The sequence below is a fragment of the Rattus rattus genome, chromosome 4 (genome assembly GCF_011064425.1).
Source record: "Rattus rattus isolate New Zealand chromosome 4, Rrattus_CSIRO_v1, whole genome shotgun sequence".
NCBI lineage: Eukaryota > Metazoa > Chordata > Mammalia > Rodentia > Muridae > Rattus > Rattus rattus.
Window position 1 is genome coordinate 15,150,792 of NC_046157.1, and position 17,133 is coordinate 15,167,924.

The following is a 17,133-nucleotide window of genomic DNA, read 5'->3' on the forward strand; positions in this document are numbered from 1 at the left end:
CAGAGAGACCACCTTGAATTTGAAGTTGATGTGTGCATGTTTTCTCCAGGATTCTACAGAAAGCCATCTATACTGTGGGCTTGGTTGTGAAAGTGATGGAAGTTTCAGAAAGATGGATTCTTCCCAGAGGCCAGCATGTTACCTAACTTTGACTGTAGTAAATGAAACATAACCACTCTAAGGTATGGTTGAAGAGAAGGTGTTTATTGTAGAGGTGAGGGAGAGTCCAACCAGAGGCCTCTGGAAGAGTCCAGAGCAGGGAGAGAAAGTGATGCACTGAGCATAGCCAGCAGACTGAACTGGTCCTCGAGAGGAGTGGGGTTCGGGGCAGAGAAGAGGGGGCCAGCAAAGGAGACTGAGAGAGAGGACCAGGAGTGGATCAGGCAAAGAGAGCACCAAGAGAACCAAGAGAGCATGACCAAAATGGCAGGGTTACACAGGAATGAGAGGCTGCGGGGAGGGAACCCCACATGTTGGAGAACTTTAGGCTAGGGGGCAGGTGAGAAGAAAAGAGAGGAGCCCCAGGTACTGAGTGAGCCTAGAGGCCTATGAGGGCTTTGGTATGCTGATAGGCACCACAGCTAGTGTTTGTCCTGCGTTTCTTTGGGACCTGCCATTTTGGCCACGCTCATCTCTGGGTTCTTTGTTCTCTTGGTCTCTCTGTCTCTTTTGCTCCCCCCTCTTCTCTTTGGCCACACCCCAACTCCTCTCACGGCCCAGATCTGTGGTTAAAGCATTCCTCGTGGTCTGTGCCCACTTGCAGTATTTTGGATGGCCATAGTTAACATTCTATATTCATTTCCACTTCCTGCAAAACTGCTCTGAGCAAATAAGCATATTTTAAGATTTAATTTATTATGTGTGTGAGTGTATGTGTGCATGTGCATGCATGCGTGTGTGTGTGTGTGTGTGCGTGTGCTTTCCCCACATGTGTGTAAGTGCATCACATGCATGCTAAGTGCCTGCAGAAGTTGGAAGGCATCAGAACCACTGAACTGGAGTTGCAGGCAGGTTCTGGTATCAAACAGGTGCGAGAAACTGAGCCCAGGTCCTCTGCAAGAGCAGCAAGTGCTCTTAACTGCTAAATCCTCTCTCCAGCTCCCAAACGATCAATTTTCCTGCTATGTCGAAACAGAGTGGGTGTTTGTTTTCTTGGGGGCCTTGCTCTTTTGTGCTCCCAGCTACCCTGCCCTGTTATCTGCCTTACAGAAAGCAAAAGCACTGAATTGAACATTAACCAGAATGACTGAGAATGGGACAAAATGCACAGTCCTGGCTTAGGAGACCAGAGTCCCCTAACCCCAGTTGCTTGTTCAAACAGGAAAAAACCCTGTGGCAGGCCACATCTCCAAGGGACTGGGGGTCAGCTGAAATACTTTTCATGGCAGTTAATAAATATTTACTGAATTCTGCATAGGGGTATCCACACAGGGCTAGCCACAGCAGACACAAGGAGGGCTCAGGCAGGGAGTCTCCAGGTACATGTGAGAAGAGCTCTGAGGAGGCAGGAATGAGGTGGGACCCTGTATTAGTCAGAGTCTCTAGAGAAACAGAATTTATAGAATATATATATACATATATATATATGCATGTGTATGTATATATACATATATGGAATAGAAATAGAACATATATAAACATATATAAAGGGTATTTATTAGAATGGTTTGCAGGCTGGAGTCCAGCTAGTCCCACAATGGCTGTCCACCAACAGAAGATCCAAGAATCCAGTAGTTGTTCAGTCTATGACACTGGACGTCTCAGCTGCTCCTCAGTGGGTGCTGGAATCCTGAAGAAGTAGGCTCGAATGCCAGTGAAGGGATGGACTTGCCAGAGAGCAAGCAAAGAGAGCAGGCGTCCTTCTTCCATGTCCTTTGCACAGACTGTCAGCTGGAGGTGGGCCCAGATTAGGGTGAGTTTTCCCACCTCCAAAGGACTGGATTAAAGGCGTCTGGATCAAAGACCGGATTAGAAGTGAATCTTCGAACTTTAATGATTAAGCGAACTGCAAGGTGGTGCACACCCCTTTAATCTCACCACTCCGGAGGCAGAGGCAGGAGAATCTCTGAGTTCTAGGCCAGCCTGGTCTACAGAGCAAGTTCCAGGACAACCAGAGCTACACAGAGAAACTTTGTATAAAAAAAGAAAAAAAAATTAAGCAAAAATCCCCCACAGGTGCGCTCAGATGAGTTTCTGTTACTCTCATCTGTAGTCAAGTTGACAACCAAGAGGAGCTATCGTGGCACCAAACAGAGTGAGCTACTGAAACGGGCCTGAGTTTAGAAGTTAAGGGACTGGAGAGATGGCTCAGTGGTTAAGAGCACCGACCTGCTCTTCCAGAGGTCCTGAGTTCAATTCCCAGCAACCCCATAGTGGCTCACAACCATCCCTCTTCTGGTGTGTCTGAAGAGAGCTACAGTGTATTCATATAAATAAAATAAATCTTTAAAAAAAAAAAAAAAGAGAAGAACGCTGACTGCCCTTCCAGAGGTCCTGAGTTCAAACCCCAGCAACCACATGGTGGCTCACAACCATCTGTAATGGGATCTGACGCCCTCTTCTGGTGTGTCTGAAGACAGCTACAGTGTACTCACATAAAATAAATAAGTCTTTTTGAAAAAGAAGTTAAAGGGTCTCATCTAAATCATGGATGGGTTGTGTGGCACCCAGGACAGTGGGAGGGAGAGTAGCCCACTGGACTGACCACGGACTTAAGAGAGATGTCTGGGTTATCCTGATGCAGATGACAATGTGAGACCATGGAGAGGACAGGTGAAATGGCTCAGTCTCCTGACTTGCTGGGCAGTGGGAGGTGACAGTGCGCTGTGTGCCATCTAGTTACTGTCACCTTGATACAAGCGTCACCTGGAAAGAAGGAAGCTCAACTGAGGAACTGTCTCTATCAGACCGGCCAGCAAGCCTGTCTGTGGGGCATTTTCTTTCTTCCTTTTAACTTTTTTATTGATTCTTTATGAGTCTTACATCATGTACCCCAGTCCCGTCATCTCTCCCTCTGCCCTTGTAAACCCCCTCCCCCAGAATAAACACACATACACAGGCATCACCCAGCACGCACTTTCTATACCTTTCAAGCAATCTCAGTGGCCCTGGGATGAAAGATTTATTTTTGGCTCAGCATTTTGAAGTCATGGTCAGTGTGCTGGGGAGCATTTTGTCAACTTAGTATGGGCTCGAGTCGTCTGAGAGGACGGAACCTCAATTAAGGAAATGCCTTCATAAGAGGGCTGCAGGGGGCTGGAGAGATGGCTCAGTGGTTAAGAGCACTGCCTGCTCTTCCAGAGGGCCTGAGTTCAAACCCCAGCAACCCCATGGTGGCTCACAACCATCTGTAATGAGATCTGATGCCCTCTTCTGGTGTGTCTGAAGACAGCGACTGTGTACTCCCATACATGGAATAAATAAAAAAACAAAAAACAAAAACAAAAAACAAAAAACAAGAGGGCTGCAGGCAAGCCTGTAGGGCATTTTTAAAATTAGTGATTGCTGGGGGAGGGCCCAACCCGCTATGGGTGGTGCCAGCCCTGGATTGGTGGTCCTGGATTCTCTAAGAAAGCAGGCTGAGCAAGCCATGATGAGCAAGCCAGCGAGAAGCATCCCTCCACGGCTTCTGCATTGGCTCCTGTCTCCAGGTTCCTGCCCTGTTTGAGTTCCTGCCCTGACTTCCCTCAGTGATGGACTGCAATGAAGAAGTATAAGTCAAACTAACCCTTTCCTCCCCGAATTGCTTTTGGCCAAGGTGTTGCAGCAACCAAAACCCTAGCAAAGAGAGTCGGCTTGCCTGATTGCTATGGCCAGTCATGCTCTGGGCCACGGACCCATGTCCTCGACCCAGTCCCTACCTCCTGCTTCCCACGCCTCCCAGCACCATCATATTGTGAATCCACCAAGGTGTTAGGTCTAAGTCCTCAGATCCAACCATTTCCCCAAGCCATTGCCTCAATACATGAGCCTCCTCAGGAACATAATTCAACCCATTCTGGTTCCACAGATGCACAGGCAGAAAAAGGACTCTTGAGATCACTTTAATGGAGGGCTTTACCCCAGGTTCCAGGAATGGTGTGAGAATCCGAGAGCACATTTCCTTTAGTTCTCAGAGGCGCTGGCAGCCAGTGAGCTGGGAATGTTTCCAGGTTAAGCTCTCCCCACCCTGCAGCTGCATCCCTGCCCCCACCCTACCGCACACATGTTCCCCACCTCAGGGAACTGTGCTCGCTCTCCCTGCTTCCTCAGCATCCTGCCCTGTGTGGATGCTGCCTTGTCCCCAGAATCTTCTCATATCTGATTTTTCCAGCCCTCAAGACCCAAGCCAAGCATCGCCTCCCCTAGAAGGTCTCTCTGGATGCTCCACCTCCTTCTCCTGACATAGTGGGCTATGTTATTCCAAGTTGATCTCTCCCATATGCTAGTTCCAGCCTGCATGATGTTCCTGATCCAGAGATGGAGTCTGTGTGTTCCCTCCCTGGGACTTCTGAGGCTGAGTTATTGAAAGGATAACACTTCTCTCTCCTCTCACGGTGCTTGGGGACACACGAGGGAGTCCTGGCCAGAGGGAGAAGCGGTACCCGGTGGCACAGACAGACCGTCCCTGGGCTGTTTGCACAGACAAACCCACAGTAATGCAAGAGCCTCGGTGAGCACTGCTATTTTAAGGCAGGACATTGGAAAGCAATTTGTCACTCAGCAAGGGACAGAAACACTTCTCCGGGGTCCCTTGCCTCCTGCTCAGAGCATGTTTCTCACCAGAGGCTGACTAGACATCTCCTGCTGCATTTCGATCACTCAGAGACGGAGGTCATCACACCAGCTGCCTTCCCCCGCCAGACGCATTCCACAAACGTTTACCCAGCGGGCCCCAGGAATGGAGAGAGACTCCGGCGTGTCAAAGGTGAGCTCTGTGGTGACAGAACCATGAGCTACATCTCTGGCCACACAAGACGGATGCTTCAAAGGAAACGCAGCATTGATGGGATGTTCCTCTAGACTTTAAGGTTTTGCATATCATGGCTGCGTCTGCTGCAGCATGAAGGGGTTTGTTTGTCCTCCACGGAAGGCACCTGTCCAAGTACCAGGTCTACACCGTATCTCAAGGGCCTCCTAAGCAGGGATTTACAACCACAGCAACCTCGCAGGAGCACTTGAAGTTTTCAGCTCTTCTGTCTTGTGTCGTTTGGTTGGCACCCTTTCCACTGACAAGATAGGAACAAAGACCCTGCTATCAGTGAGGGAAGTGGCCAATGGGATCCCTTGCCTGGACCTCTGGCTCCAAATCCCAGCCCTCACACACTCCAAACACAGTCAGTACAGCTGCTACTAGGCATGGGTCCTGCTAGGATACACTTGGGGTTGATTGACCATGTGGGGATTCTCTCTCTTAGCACCCAGAGTATTGTTCAGCCCTGTGTTAACCAAACACAGGGGCACTTTACATGTAGCCATATTGCACTGGATTCAACTAGTACATCTGCTGCCCGAAGAAGCAACACACATACATACACATGCTCTCTCACATGCATACACATACACATACACACACACATACACACACATACACGCATACATATACATACTCTCTCACATGCATACACATACACACACATACACATAACACATACACACATACACATGCACACATATATACACATATATACACACATACACACATACATACACATACACACATACATACACACAAATATACACATATACACATACATACATATACACATACACACACGTACACACATACATGTACACACATACACATACATACACACACATATATACACATGTGCGTATAATGCATATATACACAGATACGTATGCATATACACAGAAATACATATAAACTCACAGACATAAACACACACATAATTCTCTTACATATATACATAGATATCCACACATTTTTATATACATAGATACATACATACTGTGATAGCTTGAATATGCTTGGCCCAGGGAGTGACACTATTAAGAAGGAGATGTGGCCTTGTTGGAGGAAGTGTGTCACTGTGAGTGTGGACTTTAAGACCCTTTTTCTAGCTGCCAGGATGCTAGTATTCTCCTGTTTGCCTTCAGAACAAGACGTACAACGTTCCTCCAGTTCCATGCCTGCCTGGAAGCTGCCATGCTTCCGCCTTGATGATGAACCTCTGAACCTGTAAGCCAGCCCCAATTAAACATCCTTTTAAGAGTTGCCTTGGGGGGTTGGGGATTTGGCTCAGTGGTAGAGCGCTTACCTAGGAAGCGCAAGGCCCTGGGTTCGGTCCCCAGCTCCGAAAAAAAGAAAAGGAAAAAAAAAAAAGAGTTGCCTTGGTCATGGTGTCTGTTCACAGCAGTAAACCCTAAGATACATGCATACTCTCTCATACACACATACATGTGTGTGCACGAACAACACACACACACACACACACACACACACACACACTCACACACTTCTTAGGTTGTTTCTCCTGGACTAAACTAAGAATCACGTTATCTGTGCTCCATCGGCCTCACACATGTTGCCTGTATGAACATTTAGGTGTGCAAGCACGCACCCTATCTCTGTGTGATGAGCTCACTCGGGTCAGGACACACTCTAACCTCCTTCTGCATGCCTCCGTGTCTCGGTGGTGTCTCTTGGCTAGCATCACTCCAGCTAAGGGCCGGGCTGGAAGGACACAGGCTGTGCAGTCACCAGTTATCGGTTTACTGTGAGCTGTCAGCAGGTGATGGATGCCCAGGGGTAGGCTGTAAATAAGAGTAATGAAACTCCGGCGGGCCTCAGCCTCCAGGGACACACGCCCCTTCCATCAATCTCTCCACATGACTGCTTGGCATTCAGGCTTCCGCTTGACCTGGCTCCAGTGGGCCCCAAGCATTCTTCTTCAGCAGACGCCATCCCTTCCCAGGCTCAGAACAGGTAAACCTGGGAACACCCTGCTCGGTGACATCCGCATGCCTTTACGAATGACAGAGACTGTTTTTCATCAACCCTGTCCTCAGGAAGCAGAGCTGTGTTCCCTCTGCTGGGCTGGGGAGGGTGGATGCTAAGTCACGTTGGTCCTACCCAGCAGCTGCTTCTCTGGGCCCCATCCCAGTGAGTTCACGTATGGGAAGAGGAAAGTGGAGTCCCTCAGAGCCAAGTGCTCTGTTACATGGAGCAAACAGAGGCCCTAGGGACAATGGCTTCCTTAAAGCCAAGGGACAGATGGAAGACCCAGGTTGCCCAAACCAGAACTATGAGTTGCCCAGTATCTAAAAACAGTTCTCCCACAAGGTAGAGCTCACACACAAAGGGTTCATGTCCTAAGCTGGGGGCCCAGAATGGAGGGGCTGCTGTGCTGGACACTGGGAGACATCAGGGACCCTTCCCGCTTCCCTCCTCATCTCCATGACTCACTGGCCTGCTGTAGCCTGTATGGCCATCCTCTTTTGCCTGAGTTGAAGCAAAGGAAGACAAATGACCAGCATTTCAGAGGGTCCCCGATCGCCACAGATGGTCCCCACTAACAGTTCCAAATTCTTCCGACATCGCCTCTTGTTTTATCTTCGTTTGTCTGTTTTGCTCATGTGGGGCGAGCCCAGGGCCTTATGCTAACACAGGCAAGGGTGCCAGCGTTAAACAGAACCCCTGGCTTCCTCTTACTTTTTATTTTGAGACGATGCCTCACAAAGTCGGCCAAACTGGGTTTGAACTCACTCTGTAGCCCAAGCGGACCTTGAACCTCTGATCTATCCTAGATCTCTTCAGTAGCGGGCTTACAGGCCTGTGCCACTGGTCCTCTATCCTTTCCCTTTAATGTGTTCCCTGCACCTGGATCGGCCCTTCAAAGGTTGTCTCTACAGAGACTGACCTAAGACACCTTAGGACTAGCGGGTGGGTCCCTGCACCCCAAGATAGCCAAAAGAAGAAAACAAAAATATCTCAGATGAACAGCCTTAGGCCAAGCAGAGTTGTGGTGGGGGTGAGGCCAGGGCAGGCTATACTTCAGCTCCCAGAAGTCAAGCCTGGTCCCATGCAGGCTTCAGTCAGTCAGTTCAAAGCAATATCTCCAGTTTGCCTTGTTTCTTCTCTGTTGGGATCACCAACAAAGAGCAAGCCCTTTGTAACTCCAGGCCCTGCCCAAGGCAACACAGAACCCTTCTTGTTTAGTGTAGGTGCTGTTTACCTCACACACTGTCAGCTCACCCCTTCCTAACAGCCACTGTGATGGCCGGTCCTGCATCCTCTGTGGTTGGTATTGGTGGGTAGATTCTTCTCCTCATGGGAAGGCTGCTCTTTTGTTCTCGACACTTCTTAGGATACGTGGCAGCTCTTAGGATCCATCTTCTCCTGGACTTCCTCCTTTCTTCCCACGGTCCCGCTTCATCCCCTGATTAGATGGCATCTAAATAATTATCAGAAACTCTGCTTCCAGGGCAATGCCAACCTGGGCAGCATCCTGGGAGACGCCGAGTTTCCCAGGATCACTGACACGCTACTCTCACAGTGTGAACTCCCTCTGCGTGACGCTGCAGGCTGCCCTGATCTTTGCACGTTGTGGCTGATTTTTGTCATTTTCTCATCACCTTCTACGTCATCAACAAACCTTCCTCAGCGAGACTGTCCAGCGTGTGGCTTTTGCTCTTGATCTACAGTGTGGGTATCATGTGGGCAAACCTGCTGGCCTGGATCGAACGCAGAGGCTACTGAGTTCTAGGGCGGGAAAACACCCCTGTCAACAAACCCGGACATTATAACAGGTGCTTGGAGCATTTTGGCTATTGATGAGCATGAAGACATCCCCAATTTAGAAAGCTCCCCTTCAGTGAGTGGGAGGGTGGGCTACTGGGGTTTTCTTTGCTGGAACTCTTGTGTTTCCAGTTGAAAACCAGCCACCTCTGGGGGTGAGGTTGGGGTATCTAATGGCGAGCCCTGGAGCCTTCTGTTTGCCATTTATTAGGACACGGCCATCTTTTTTTTTTTTTTTTTTTTTTTTTTTATTTATTTATTATATATAAGTACACTGTAGCTGTCTTCAGACACACTGGAAGAGGTCATCAGATCCCATTACAGATGGTTGTGAGCCACCATGTGGTTGCTGGGAATTGAACTCAGGACCTCTGGAAGAGTAGTCGGGTGCTCTTAACTGCTGGGCCATCTCTCCAGCCCAGGACACGCCATCTTATAGATCCAATTTTAAGATGCCTGGAGACTTCACACGCTTTTCGGTTTCACAGATGTCAAAGCAATGTCACACACCAGGACACGGTGATTTCAGAGCAAAAAAAAAAAAAAAAAAAAAAATTGTTATTCCACTGACCAATACCAACCTCCCCCCCCCCTTTTGGCTTCTGCGTCTCACTCAGAAGTGCATAATCTCTGGGAAAGACCCCTGTTTCCAGTTGTAGGAGGGAGGAGGCGTGTGGCACGCTGGCTTAGGTGTGCTTCTGTTTCTTTCCTCATCACTGTGACACTCGTGACTGACCAGAACAATGGAGGGGAGACAGAATAAACATGGCTAAGGGTTTCCAACATAGTCAAGCTCGTCATGAATGATGGGGAAGGCAGAGCAGAGGGGCCTGATCTGTGGTAGCTGTTCGTTCACATGGTGGCTGGGGGGGAACACAGAAAACAGACCCAGCCAAAAGCAGGATAACTTTCAAAGGTTCAATCCTGAAGACCTCGCCCTCTAAAGGCCAGCCCTCTCCTCTTCCTCTCTCTTCCTCTCCTCTTCTTCCTCCTCCTCTTCCTCTTCTTTTTTCTTCTCTTCCGTTTTGTTTGTGTTTGTTTGTTTGTTTGTTCGTTGAGACAGACTTTCTCTGTGTAGCACCTACTGTCCTAGAACTCCCTCTGTAGACCAGGCTGGCCTTGAACTCAGAGATCTGCCTGCCTCTGCCTCCTAAGTGCTGGGATTAAAGGTGTGCACCCCTGCCTGGCTGAGCCCCACTTTTCCTAAAGTCTCCTCAACGTTCAAGATAGTTCCACAAGCTAGAGACCAAGCATCAGGACACGGGTGCGTCCGGGGCAGATTTAAACCAAAACGAAAAAGCTGTGTGTTGTTCCTTGTGTCTCTGTGTGTGGCTGGGGTCTCTTCTGGGGTCTGGTTCCTTCCTCTGAAATCGTTTGAATCTCAACGTGCAGGGAGCAGGGCCCTGCAGGCCGTCGCAACACACCTGGTGACGATAATGATGTGCGCTCCATCTCCAGGTTCAAGAATAGATGCCAGCAGGCAGATTCATGGTCACCTGTCACAGAGTCCTGGGAGTGGGGGAGGGAAGAATGACCAACTGTCTTCCAAGCGGTCATTGTGCAGTCGCATATAGATTTACTGTGGGAAGTTTTACCCAGGAGAGAGGAAGAAGCTGCTGCAAAGACCTCCCCAGAACAGAAAGGGAATGGGGATTCCCTGATGCATGAATGGAACGATACAGGGTAGCTGTGTGCTCCTGCTGGAGAGAGACTGAAGCCCAGGGTATCACATTCCACCATAGCTCTGGACTCCACGCCAATGCCATGGTCGGGAAGGTCCCACGGTCTTTGGGCAACAGATGATAAGAGAGCTGAGGTGTCCGTGCAAAGCTTGCTAACTGGTGTGTGGTTGGAAGGATGCAACAAGCCAAGTAGAGGGTGATGGGGGGTGGGGGGGGTTATTGTCTGGAGAGAGGCTGGAGGTCGGCTAGTTGTTAGCATGATCTGGAGGACGGGCGCATCTAGTGACCCTTTTGGTACTCCTGAGGGTGACAGCTCAGGGTAGCTATAATAAGCAAGGCTGGGGCCAAAACCACATGAGTGCTGGCACAGAGGATGTCAGTGGGACGCTGACGTCTGCATCCACGCAGAAGCCCTTGGAGGTTCCCAGACAACAAAGCAAAGCCGAGAGCCCTGGATGGATGTCGCAGGCCCATGAGACCACTTAGCCCCTTAGTGAGTCTCGGGGGAAATTCTCAGGTTCTGTGTGAGCAGGAAGGGCTCCGCCCTGTAAGCAGAGGCTTTAACTGGCCTCTAGGCGGGAATCCAGGAGTATCCCAAACCCTCTGAGGGTCAAGATTCTCTAAGGCAGAGCTGAGCCCCGGTTGTGAGAGTTGATCAGCTGCACGGTGGATGGGAATCTGGCAGGGTAGAGAGCGGTTCTCCCTGGATGCCTGCTCTCAGAGAGCGTCCAGCAGGAGCGTCTCGACAGTGTGCTTAAGGGCTCCAAAGAAGGCATAGATAGGATGGACGGTCCCAGAGAGACTGCTTCCACTGGGGAGGGGTGGGGAAGGGAGCAGACAGTGGTCCTGTTGCCTCATATGCTCAATTCAACCAGGTACGGGGGCTTAGAATCCTAGGGAGCTGGAACATGCTGAACTCTCTGGTGGAGGTGTTTTCCACTTAGGAAAAGCTCTGAAAGCTTTCCTTCCTTCCTTCCTTTCTTCCTTCCTTCCTTCCTTCCTTCCTTCCTTCCTTCCTTCCTTCCTTCGTTCTTGTCTGTCTTTCACCGGTATTTGAAATGTTCTTTTGCGTATGGATATGCACATGCCATGGCGTGGCATAGTGGTCGGGGACAAGCTTCAGGAGCCAATGACCACAGCTCGATCCTATTTCTATCATTGTGCAGGTTCTGACTAGACAGCTCCCTGCCTCCCATTTCACTGCAGGAGTCCTGGGATGACCAGTGCTTGTCACCATCTGGCTTCTTCCATGGGATCAAACTTAGATGCTTCTTCTCGCCAAACAGCACTCTCAGCCAAGTGCACATGCCAGGCAGAACGCTGGTTCCTTGGGCGAGCAGAAGCATCTGTACTAGTCAAGTTCTCTTACTCACAGAGCCATTGAACAGAAGCCCCTGGCTCATTCTGTCACTCCGAAGGCCAGCAAGTTAGTCAGAACCCTTCGGCAGCCACCACGTCAAGAAAAAGTTCTAGAGAGCTCTGCACCCCGGGCTTCCGGGTGAGTGATGCTCTTGTTCCAAAGCAGATGTGGCACCAGCTCTCCCACAGCCGTGAAGAAGCATCTCCCTCCAGGGATGCCCTCCCAGGCAGTGCCTGAGAGGAAGGCTGACCCTGTAATGTCTCTGTCACCTCCTGACATTGCAGGGCTGAGGACTAAGTCTCTCCCTTTGGCAGGGAGAGTCAAACGATGCTTTCACAAGGATCTCCAAGGACCATCCTGCAAATCAGATGTTTACATTATGATTCATAACAGTAGCCAAATTAGAATTATGAAGTAGCAATGAAATAATTTTATGGTTGGGGGGTCACCACAACATGAGGGGACTGTGTTAAAGCATTAGGAAGGTTGAGAGCCACTGCTCTGGCACGCGGGCCTTAAAGGGCCTGAAGACAGGTGTGCCTGCTTACAATACGTAAAGGGAGATATAAAAGAAACGGCTCTCTGTTTATATTCAAATTAAGATTCCAAAATACAGGCAGTATTTTGCCAAGAGGAAATTATTTTACAAAAGATGAACAACCAGTATAGGTCTAAAGAGACAAAACCTGCTTCTTCCCGCAAGCTCTGGCGGTCCAGGAACTCTGAAGCAGACATCCATGCACTCAGACTCCAGCAGTAGACGTAGGCAGTAATGACTGTTGACTGGATTGACACCATAGCGGTGTCTAGCGGCACCTTTGGGCATCGTGGGAGGGGAGCAACACGTCAGCTTTGTGCCAGACCGGCCTCGCTGACATCAGGCTGACCTCCCAATTACCAATTCCGTTCCTGGGCGCGTGGGCACGGACAGGACCTGGCACCGCGGCTGTGCGGCCGGACGAGGCGTCACGGCCAGCGCAGAAAGCCGTTCTACCAATCGGCCACAAGGGGGCGCGCCGAGACCAGGATCCTAACATCTGCAGGGCTCAACCAGATGTGTCCTCAGAAGCTCGCTGAGACCCGGGAAATAGTTCACAGTGGTATTTGTACAGTGCTACTCTGTAACCGCACCGTGCAACATCTGTACCGCAAGATTTAGAAAAGTACATTTCCCTTATGCCCAAGTACGCAATCTCGAAAAAGAAACAGCAGTGTCCACGTTGTCAGGAGACAGGCCAACCAGAGCAGGTAAAACAAAGCAATAGCCAAACGGGTGACCAGCCTTTGCCCAACCCTATCTCCATTCACACCCGATTCCTTAGAAGTACAGTCGTGTCGTATCACACAGGGAACGCATTCCTATAATGTGAGGAGGTTCTGTCAGGGTTTCCGTTGCAATGACGCCAACTCAGGTGTACGGGTCAGCCCCTCTAAGCGGTCTCATGCGATCGAGAGAGTGGGCAGCATGAGATGTACTTGGATGCCAAAGCCTAAAGCAAGGTGCTGTACAGTAAACATTTTGTTTTGCCTTCTTTAGGGTCTCAGGGACACCATCCAAGGTCTCTCCACCTCCTAGACAGGCAGTCCACATCTCTGTAGATGTTTCTCAGACATGAAGGAATCCACTCTGAATGATGGTAAATAAACAGGCACAAGAATATATTAGTCACTCATGGTAGGTAGAGCATGCCGTCTATAATTGCATATGTTTATTCTTTGATGACAGCGGAGTTGTTTACAGTAGACCCCCCAGAAAATGGTGAGTAAGGTCCATGTTTGAATGGTTACCATGTTGCTAGAAGGTAAGAATTCTTCACGCCTGTTACTATCTTATGAGGCAGTCTATGTACGCCGCCCATCACTGACCAAAACATCATTTTAAAGGGCATAATAATAATAATAATAATAATAATAATAATAATACAATCACTCTTTAGAAACCCATCTTACTCTGCTGTCTTGGTGTGCTGTGAAGTATTGAACTGTTGGTAAGGAGACACAAGCTTAGCCGTCTGCCCAGAGTTCCCCTGCTAGCAGATGACCGGAAGTCACCAGCCTGCAGTGTCAAAAGACTCCTGTGTGCCAGCAGGGGGCGCTCCACAAGGACAAGGGGTAAAAAGAATATAAGACATGGTCTTCTATGCTGTTTGTGGCTTGATTCGATCAAAGATCCATCTACCGTGTTATACCGGGTAGACCCCATGAAGCCAGCATTCACAACACAGCCCTGGCTTGGGATGCAAACGGCAGGCACTGTTGGGCACAAATCTGGGTGGCAAGCCGAACCCTGTTCTCACCCCTGGCTGTGGGTTAGAATCATGAGGAGTGAATATTTGCTGTTTATTTGAGAGGGTGACATCTTTGCCACCTCCCAACGTAATTTTAGTCAGAATCTCAGAAGACAAAGCCCAGACACCTTATCTTGGTTGTTCCTGGACTTTTTTTTTTTTTTTAACTATTTATTTTATGTATATGAGAACAATGGCACCAGAAGAGGGCATCAGATCCCATTACAGATGGTTGTGAGCCACCATGTGGTTGCTGGGAATTGAACTCAGGACCTCTGGAAGAGCAGTCGGTGTTCTTAACCACTGAGCCACCTCTCCGGCCCTGGACTTTTTATTTTATTTTGCGATGGATTCTCCCTATTTTGCCCAAGTGAGACTTTCCTGGGCCAAGTGATCCTCCTGCCTCAGCTCCCTGAGTAGTCAGGACTATTGGTATACATCCCTGTGCTCAGCTAGTGTTTGGGGCTCATTTATATTTTAGTGCTAGGACCTCAACCGTGCTAGGCAAACAAAATACTCACAAACCACAGCACCAGTCTCTGGTATTCACTGTGTTCGTTTTTTTAAGGGATAGGTGATTCTGGGATTCCTCCGACCTCTCTGTCGCACAGATGAAGAAGCAGACCCAGTAAGAGGACATAAGTTAATAAATGTCAGAAGTTCTGAAAACGGGGGGCAATGCTCCAATTTCTAGTACAGAATCATAAAAACAAACAAACAAACAAACAAACATAAAACCCCAAATCCAAAACCACTCAATTCTTGGTGGCTGTCTACAAGGCTCAGTGGTTAAGAGCATGAGTTACTTTCCCAGAAGACCTAGGTTCTGTTCCTAGGGCCCATTTCAGGTGACTTGTGATAGCCTGTAACTCCAGGTCTGGGAGATCTGACTTCTTCTGACCTCCAGGGGCACCTGGACACATCTGCACATACTCCCCTAGATATACATACATATACATAGTTCAAGCTAATATAAATCTTTAAAAAAAACCCTCAGCTGTTGGATCAGGCTGGACTACCCCACAAGGAGACAAGACACGAGACCCCTGGGTATCAGGCCATACACTGAGAGTCACCTGCTCACACAGCCTACCTGGATGTAAGCTGGCTGTTAACCAGTGTTCTCTCCCCAGAATCATTTGTCTCAATACCGCATTATGCTCTAATGTAATCCAGAGTTATGCTTTTAAGCTTTAAAAAATATTATTAGTCTGTGTGTATGTGTGTGTGTGTGTGTGTGTGTGCGTGCACGCATGCATTCAAATGTACACATGTGTGAATACAGAAGTGTGCATGCATACCCGTGCTACAGTACTTTTGGGATCAGCTCTCTCCTTCTACCATGTGATCTGGGGATCGAATTCAGGCATCGTTATACACGGAAAGTACTTTTGCGCGCTGAGCCGTCTGTCCTGGCAGCCCTAGAGTTAGGTGTTTGAGAAGTCGTAATTGAGAGAACCGTTAGTTGCCTTTTTCCTTTCTTTCTGCGGTGGGTAAATGACTTCTTGGGTCACGCCTGGAACTCAGGCAGCTGTCCCTTGGATGGGCAGCCCTAAAGATGCTCTGCTGTGCTCCAGGCTGTTACATCCCCAGTGGTAGACGTCCCACCTCATGGCAGTCCAACGTAGCACAGCTTCCTCAGCCTTCCTAGACCAAGCTGTCCACGCTTGGAAAAATAGGTTCAAATTACTCTTAAACCAAATGAATTCTAAGAAATGGAGCTGAGTGGATCTGGGATCTACCTCTTTGGGGAATCCGCCTCTTCAGCGAATCTGCTGGCTGCTTCCTATTACTTTCAACTTAATCCATTTGAGCATGGAGGTGATAAAGGAGAAGCTTTGGTTTTGTGTGATGCAGGCATTCCTGTCCCTGCCTTTGCCTAACCTGTCCCTGCCGTGTTCACAACCTCAGTGTCTTCAGTCCTGCAGAGGAGAAGCCCCCCTGAGGCCAGGCTCTTCCTCTGCATCTCCCACCACAGCCACCCACGTGGCCCCTCTCCAAATCCTTCTTTAACCCCTGTTGGTAGCTCTTGAAGGGCTACGTTCACCAGCTCTCTGCACTGCATCCCTGTTGTGGAGTATTCACAGAAGAGACTGCTCAGACATGGGTTTGAGCCAAGAGAAAGTCTTTAGTAGCCGGCCGACGACTACACTGGGTATTCAGGGTGGCAGCGTAGCCCTGAGCCTCTCTCAGGATGAGCTTTTAAGCACAAAAACCGTGTTCCAAGTTGACATGCTTTAGTTGACAAGAGCAGTTAGCCAGAAGCAGAGCTACAGAAGCCAAATAGCAAGGTTAATACATTTGGAGACTTCCCAGAACTGTGTACGTTGATGGACCAGGTTTTTGTTTTAGTTTTGGCAAGTGCGTTGTCTGTGTGCTAGTTTTACAGCCTTGTATCATGGAGTCAGTTGTGCTAAGGTCTGGGCCCTGTCACGCCACTGCATATGAGCTTCCTATAGAATCGATGTAAAGTAGAACCCATTCTGGTTTCATCTTCATTCCTGTAATTCACCGTCGGGACTTTTAGTCCATCTGGGCATGTGCTGTTAAGTTTCTGAAATCGTCTAGTTCCATTTCCTTAGCATCCCTTGACCTGTTGGTTCTCATCTCTAGCCAGACACTAACTTAAGCTATTTCCTTAGCTTCCTGTTCTGGGCCAACTGCTTGAAGCATAAGCAGGGGTATGTCCCGCCTCTGTGTGAACTCTTTGCAGAATCCTTAACAAGCACGGATTCCTCAAGCAGGCTGGAGAGATGGCTCAGCAGACGAGTGCCTTTGTAGAGGGCCTGGCTTCTGTTCCCAGAATCCTTACCACCACACCCAGGCCCAGAAGCCCAGAAAGCCTGGAGGCTCCTCTGGGCTCCAAGTCTTGACCTTCATCCACTGCTCTCACCTCTGGCTCCAGTGGCCTGTTCTACAGAACGTTGCCTTGCCCTCCCTGCTGGTGTGTCTCCAGTATTAGCTCCCATTCTAATCGGCCTGTGGCTTCCTCAAGGCCAGGTATCCATAGGCCTCCTGTGCTGGATAGTTTTGTCAATTTGTTCAAGCCAGGGGCATCTAGAA